General features: G+C 44.9%; 1 long non-coding RNA gene across 1 annotated transcript; it reads left to right on the forward strand.

Annotated features, from left to right (window-relative positions):
* The first annotated feature begins 2,361 nt into the window (after nucleotides 1-2,361).
* Nucleotides 2,362-5,870, forward strand: LOC123134560 (uncharacterized). Its single transcript, XR_006465670.1, has 2 exons — nucleotides 2,362-3,530; nucleotides 5,613-5,870. It is a non-coding gene; the product is annotated as an uncharacterized lncRNA (long non-coding RNA).
* Nucleotides 5,871-8,005: the final 2,135 nt, after the last annotated feature.

The raw sequence follows: 8,005 nt of genomic DNA on the forward strand, positions 1-8,005 counted from the left end.
GGTGATTTGTGCCTTTGCTACTTTCATTTTCAATTCTTACTGTGGTTCATTCAAGATTTCTCTTCCTTCGTTATCATATCAATTCATTCGTTGTTTCAATCCTACCGGTGGATCGTTGAAGACCTTTCTCAAGTTTGCGCTATATCTCTGTCTGTAATCATTTTTCAACGGGAATAAGTAGTATGCCAAATCCATTGCTTGTCATCAATTTAATTTGATGAAGGATAATCATACAATAAATCTTATTCTTATTTCCGCGAGGTGATTCAATTCTCTTCTTTCGGAGATTGTTCATGATGAAGCAATTCTCGTTTCTAGTGTTTCATCTTTTCTTTTTCCGGAGTTCCAAGTTTTCTCGGTTATATCATTGCTAAGCTCCATCTAAATCATTGCAAGGATTCACCTTGTGTTTTCAACTTCCCTTTCTTTTTATCATCCTTTTATTACCGGAGTTCTCCATGGAGGCTCTACATGATGGTTCATCAAGGATTTAATTCCTTCTCGAAGTGTTCACGGAGATTCTTTTCAGAGGAGTTCAAGCATTCTTCATCTTGCATTACAAAGTGCAATTCTCCTACCTTATCTTTTGAGATGGTGTTATATCATTCTTGACAATTTCCATTCTTGTTTCGCGATTCACATGTTGTCAGGAATGAGGTATTTTAAATCCATCAATCTCTTTGTTGGAGTTATCTTGTGTCATATTTCACCTAAGAGCCTTCCCTAAGGAATGTTGCTATTGTGGTGCTTATCAATGATCCAAGTTTTCTCCTATCCTCTCAGCGAAAGCAGTTTTCATCTCTTCGTTGATCTCAAGCAAGCAATTGTTTCCGTTAGTGGCCGGTTGTCACCTCATAATTTTGAGATGTTTTCCATAAGCCCACTACAAGCTTATTCGTTTCGTTGTTGGTTTCCAACAACTCCGTTATAACCTTCTTGGAAGGGTGCTTTCCAAGCTCATTTCTGGCAGAAGTTGGCATTTTCTTCTCCATTCTGTTATTCCAATGATCTATCTTCTATTATTTCTTCCAGAGGCATTGTTATGTTGCTCTTTTCACTCATCATCTCGAATTGTGAGGATTGTGTCCTTTTCGTGCTTATCCATTTAACCGGAGTGTTGTGTCATCTCTTCAAGTTCTTTTCATCTTATCAAGTTTTGCCGCTCTTTTCAACCTGAGTGCTGTCTGAAATCCTTCTTACCCATGTGCCATTCTTTCAATAGTTCCGGAGGCAGTGTGTTGTTGATTTCATCAAGTATCATCCCATCTTCTCAAGTTCATGTTTAATTCCTTCCATTTACAGTCGGACTGCTGCCAAAATTATATCATTCTTATTCATTCTTATCTCGTTTCAACAAGAGTGGTGTCAATTCCTTCTTGTTCATTGTGCTCGTCATTCATGCCTTTGCAACCTTCAAGTTCTCGTAATGTTCCTTGTTCCTCTTTTCTAACAGATTGTTTGCAATCTCGTTCATCTCTGTTGTATTCTTTCTTTCAAGTTGTTCAACCTCTCAAGGTTCTTTGGTTTCACTCATTGGTCGAAGAAGCAACTTAGTTTTACCTCTTCTCTTTCTCTTCCGTTTTCTCTCCGGTGCCATCCTAGATCTTGGGACGAGATCCTCTTGTAATGGTGGAGTGTTGTAACGCCCCGAGACCGGCGCTCCAGAAGACTCCCAGCTATTCCGAGTTTCGCCGTGTGATTTATTTTTGTTTGTTGCATTTCATCATGTCATCTCTTGCATTGCATCATGTCATCACGCCATTAATTTCTCAAACCAACTAAAACTAAATAAATTGCATAGATCGTTGATCTATTTAAATCGAGGGATATTCACATGGTGATTTCTCTTTAAAGCATATTCAAAGTCTCCTACTATTATTAGGGAGCTATAATAAAATTATTCCATTTATTTGGAATTAACCATAACCCACTTGCAAATTATCCCAATGCCTTTGTTATCTTATTTCTTGGTCTCCAACCTTGCCCATAATTTCTTTCATCATTTTCTGGAGCTCTACCAAAATTCTCAACATTTTGGATACTCCTAAAAAACCTCATCCTAGTTCAAACCCATTTGAATTAAATTCAAATGAGTTTGAATTCTTATCGTTCGATCTTGGCCATTTCTATTTCTTTGGAACCAGCGCATTTTTGCGAGTCCGGAAAAATTACCCCCGTGTGCAAATTCTTTCCTTAACCCTCTATTTCTTTTTCTTCTCTCTAATTTGTTTTCTGCTAAAGGAAATAAGAATAAGAGAGAGGGAGAAGAGAGCCCAGCAACCCAGCAGGCCATCTAGGCCCACCTAACCCTCCTAACCCTAGCCGCCAGAGAGCCCGATCCCCATCTCTCGATCCCTCCTCCTTGTTTCCTCTGCTCGCCGCCACACACACACACACACGCATCGAGCCAGGGAGATGAGCTCCCTGCGCCCGATCCCCTCGCCGCCTCCACCGTGAGACCCCCACACCCCACCACCTCCTCGCCGCCGTCGCGCCCCCTTTCATCAGCAGCCGTGCCCTCGTCCTGTCCCCTCTGCCTCCTCCTCGTCGCTCGCATCCGCCGCCAGCCACCGCAGAACCAGGCCGCTACCGCTTCATCCCGCCTCCTCCTTGTCCAACTCCGGTGGCTCCACACCTGCATCTCCACCGGCGCCATCCATCCCCATCGCCCGAGCACTCGAGGAGAGGAGCTCCTCGAGCACCTGCGCCCGCATCCGTCGTCCTCCGCGCCCAGCAGGAGCCCCGCGCCGCTCGTCCCCTCCGTTTTGGTCGGAGTTCGCTGGAGCCCCATCACCGGACCATCTTCGCCTTCGCCTCCTACTACCGGCGCGCCGCCCTACCTCCGCCTCGTCTTGCCGTCGACCGTGCCAAGTCCTGTCGGCGCCATGCCCAACCTTCTCCTCTGCTTCGTCCCGGGAGAAGAGGGACGTGCCTCGTCCCGCTCTTGCGCTTTGACCGCCAGGGTCACTCGCATGGGCTAGGCCCAGATCCCCGGCTTCTCCCTGTCCTTCCGCCTCGTCAGCTTCCAGCCGGAGGATCTCCGCCCTTAACTTTGCCCTGCCTTGGAGCTGCCGCTGCTCTGCCCGCTAGGACCCCATCTCAAGGCCAGGGACGCCCTGCCTGCTGCGCACCATGGCTCCTGGAGCTCCACCCGTGACGAGCATCTTCTCCATCGTATCCTCCTTGGACGTCGACACCAAGTACCCTGGACCGCCAAGTTCGTCTACTGCTGTCTAGTGTACGATTACCATCTCTGTTGACCCGAGCCCCTTCTGTCTCACTTTGTTTGGATCGGCAAGAACGAGATGCACCAAGTACCTCAACCCGAACGTCTACGACCCGTGAACAACTACCGTCGCAAAGATCGCGAGTACCTCTACTGTCGCCGTGAACAACTACTTCCCACGACTCCCGTGAACCACTACTTTCACTATCGTCGCGAGAACGACTACTTCCACTACGACCCGTGTATCGCTACTTCCATCTACATTGCTCCGAGCTCGAACTGCCCCGAAATGCACGCTTCGAAGGTATAACTCCGAGAGGACCGCCCGTGAATGAATGCTTGTGTGTTGTATGAGATGCTCGAGTTTTGCACCGTGATCAGATTGTCTTTGCATGTTCCTCGTTTGCCATGCCACCGTCATGTGGGACACCCGGTATCCGGGATCACTCCCCATCTCTTGCGTGTTCCACACATCCACACCTTCATTTGCACCAACATCTTGATGAGTTGTTGGATCATCGGAATGTTGCCGTGGCACCATTTCCGTTGTCGTTGCCGTGGCACCCCTTTCGTTCCGCCATGGTGACCAAATGCTTCATAACATGCTCATGTCAACATTTTCATAAAAATTGCATAAAACTTGCATATGTCATCCGCATCATGATAACAACTTTTAAATGCTTAAATTGTGTTTGCGTTAAATTGCTAAATAACGTGTGGGGATTTACCGAAATTGTTGTTTGTTGTTTCCGGCCTCATTTAAACTTGCCTAAATAGGTGGTTTGCTCATGCTTCACCTCTTGCCATGTTTAATAACATTTAATATTGTTGGGTACATAACCGAGAGTGAAACTAAATAATTGATGTGGTGTTTCGTCAATATGCAACTCGTTGCATATTGAGCTCCACTTAACTTGTAGTATAGTTTGTTGCACTTTGCCATGCCATGCCTCATTAAACCGGACATGCATCATACTTGTTTGTGCATCATGACATGTTTATGCTTGTGTGTTTACCATATTGTTTGCTTCTTTCCGAATTTGTTTCTCTCGTTAGCTTCGGTTTTGTTCTGGAGTTGTGAGGATTCGTTCGACTACGTTCGTTTGTCTTTTTCATGGACTCGTTCTTCTTCCTATCGGGATCTCAGGCAAGACGACCATTACCCTCGATATCACTTCTATCTTTGCTTGCTAGTTGCTTCGTTCTATCGCTATGCTGCGCTACCTATCACTTGTTTACCATGCCTCCCATATTGCCATGTCAGCCTCTAACCTTTTTGCCCTTCCTAGCAAACCGTTGCTTGGCTATGTTACCGCTTTGCTCAGCCCTTCTTATAGCGTTGTTAGTTGCAGCTGAAGTTGAAGATTGCTCCATGATGGACTGGATTATGTTGGGATATCACAATATCTCTTATTTAATTAATGCATATATATATATTTGGTAAAGGGTGGAAGACTCGGCCTTATGCCTGGTGTTTTGTTCCACTCTTGCCGCCCTAGTTTCCGTCATACCGGTGTTATATTCCTTGATTTTGCGTTCCTTACACGGTCGGGTGATTTATGGGGCCCCCTTGATAGTTCGCTTTGAATAAAACTCCTCCAGCAAGGCCCAACCTTGGTTTTAACAGTTGCCACCTAAGCCTTTTTCCCTTGGGTTCTACAGACTCAAGGGTCATCTTTATTTTAACCCCCCGGGCCAGTGCTCCTTCGAGTGTTAGTTCGAACCGAGCTGCCTGCGGGGCCACCTCGGGGAAACTTGAGGGCTGGTTTTACTCGTAGCTAGTCTCATCAGGTGTTGCCCTGAGAACGAGATACGTGCGACTCCTATCGGGATTTGTCGGCACATCGGGCGGCTTTGCTGGTCTTGTTTTACCATTGTCGAAATGTCTTGTAAACTGGGATTCCGAGTCTGATCGGGTCTTCCTAGGAGAAGGAATATCCTTCGTTGACCGTGAGAGCTTGCGATGGGCTAAGTTGGGACACCCCTGCAGGGTATAAACTTTCGAGAGCCGTGCCCGCGGTTATGTGGCAGATGGGAATTTGTTAATATCCGGTTGTAGAGTACTTGACACTTGACTTAATTAAAACGCATCAACCGCGTGTGTAGCCGTGATGGTCTCTTTTCGACGGAGTCCGGGAAGTGAACACGGTTTTGGGTTATTTTGACGTAAGTAGTTTCAGGATCACTTCTTGATCACTTCTAGCTTCTCGACCGTTCCGTTGCTTCTCTTCTCGCTCTTATTTGCGTATGTTAGCCACCATATTTGCTTAGTGCTTGCTGCAACTCCACCTCATTACCACTTCCTACCCATAAGCTTAAATAGTCTTGATCTCGCGGGTTTTGAGATTGCTGAGTCCTCGTGACTCACCAGATACTATCACAACAGTTGCAGGTGCCGATGATACCAGTGCAGGTGATGCAACTGAGCTCAGATGGGAGCTCAACGAAGACCTTGGTCATTGCTATGTATCGTTTCATGTTGATTAGTAGGGGAGCCCAGTTGGGATGATCGGGGATCTAGCAGTTGGGTTATCTTCTTTTCTTTTGGCTTCGTCCGTAGTCGTACTATGTGTGTGCTCTAAATGATATATGAATTATATGTTCATTGTGTGAAGTGGCGATTGTAAGCCAACTCTTTATCCCATTCTTATTCATTACATGGGATTGTGTGACCCTTCTTGCGACAAAACCACCATGCGGTTATGCCTCTAAGTCGTGCTTCGACACGTGGGAGATATACCCGCATCGTGGGTGTTACATAGCCACACCTAAGGCAAGGATTTTTTATGAGCAGTGAGCCCCACATGTCATAGACACAAAAAGTGTGGCAAGATTCCCTTAGGCAAGCCAAAGTGTGGCTAAGAATTTGATCAACTCAACTAAGGCAAAGTGTGGCAAAAATCATGTGGCAATATATGGCAAAGATAGTCACAATCCAAACAGACCCTGAAAGTGTTGTATATACCCATGTCGCTTGGAGAATGTATCACATAAGCATTATCATTTATCTTCCTCATGATAGAGAAGAGCCCATACCTTTGCTGCCTAAGCTTCCCCTTAACACCTAAAGGCAACCTCTCTTTTCGGGGGTAGACCATCACCTTATCACCAACTTGGAATGATTTTGGCCTCCTTTTGCAATCAACAAGTTGTTTGCATTTCTGATTTTGTGCTTCTAAAACACCACGAGTCTCTTCAAATAGTTTAGTGTAATTATCAGCAAAGGACAATGCTGATTTTGACTTTCCCCTTGATGGTAGCTTCGCCAAGTCCACCACATTTGTTGGAACTTTAGTGTAGATAACGGAAAAAGGACTCCTTCCTGTGGACTATGCTTGAGTTATTTGTAGGAGAAATCTACAAGTGATAAAGCCAAATTCCATTGTCCCTTTCTTTCTCCACAAATGCAACAAATTAGATTACCCAAAAACATGTTCACCACTTCTATTTGTGGATGAGCAGTGCTAGAAAATTTCAATTTAGTGTTGAATTGCTTCCACAAGGTGAGCCAAAATGCAGCAAGAAATTTTCTATCACGGGTTGAGACGATGGACCTTGGAACTCCATGAAGTCTTACCACTTCTCAAAAGAATAGGTTTGCCACATGATGAGCATCCGTTGTCTTGCGGCATGGGATGACATGAGCCATCTTGGAGAATCTATCCATGGACACAAACACGACATCACTCCCTCATCTTGTTCTTGGCAAGCTTAAGATGAAGTCCATAGAGATGTCCTCCCATGGAGCGATACGAACAGGCAAAGCCATGTACAACCCTATGTTCTGGGCTTGGCCTTTTCAAGTTTGACATATAGGGCATCACTAATAAACTTTCCATCATCTCTCTTTAGTTGTGGCCAAAAGTAGCGAGCTTCCAGGTTAGCAATAGTCTTGTCCCGTCCAACATGGCCACTAAGATCACTTAACTAGAATTCTATAATTAATTTGTCATGCCGAAAACTCCTTGAGATGCACAAACTATCATTTTTGAAGAGATAGCCATCCTGCACCAAATAATATTCACCTAATGGCTGGCCCCTGATGTGCTTTACCCAAACATGGCCAAAGTTTTCATCATACTCTTACAACTCCTTTATTTGATCCATGCCCAAAAGTTCAGGATCAAAAGAAGTCAAGAGGCATGCACGATGACTCAAAGCATCGTCCAGTCAGTTAGTTGTTCCTGATTTATGCATGATGAGATAGTTAAACCTCTCCAGATATGTTTCCCATCTTGCTAGCATGTGGTCAACATACTTTTGATTTCTAAAATGCTTCAAGGATTGATGGTCACAATAAACAATGAACTCTTTAGGCAACAAGTAGACTTCCCGAGTTTTCAAAGCTCTGAAAACGACATACAATTGTTGTTGATAACTACTCCATTTCTTCCTTGTTTCGCTTAATTTCTCATTGAAGAAAGCAAGTGGATTCCTTTCTTGAGATAGAACAGCCCCAATGCCTACTCCACTTGCATCACACTCCAAGTCAAATGTCTTGTTGAAATCCGGTAGCACCAAAATAGGAGCTTGTGAGAGTTTTTGCTTGATCTCATTGAAACTAGCTTCAGCCACTTCTGTCCATTCGAACTTTACCTTTCTTCAGGCACTCGGTAATTGGTGCCATGATAGCGCTGAAACTCTTCACAAATCGCCTATAGAAAGTTGCAAGGCCATGAAAACTTATTACCTCAGAAATGGTCTTCGGAGTTGGCCATTCTTGGATTGCTTAATCAACACGAATACTGTCACATGTTGTGGTGGATTCTAGGAAAAGAA

Source organism: Triticum aestivum, chromosome 6B (genome assembly GCF_018294505.1).
Source record: "Triticum aestivum cultivar Chinese Spring chromosome 6B, IWGSC CS RefSeq v2.1, whole genome shotgun sequence".
NCBI lineage: Eukaryota > Viridiplantae > Streptophyta > Magnoliopsida > Poales > Poaceae > Triticum > Triticum aestivum.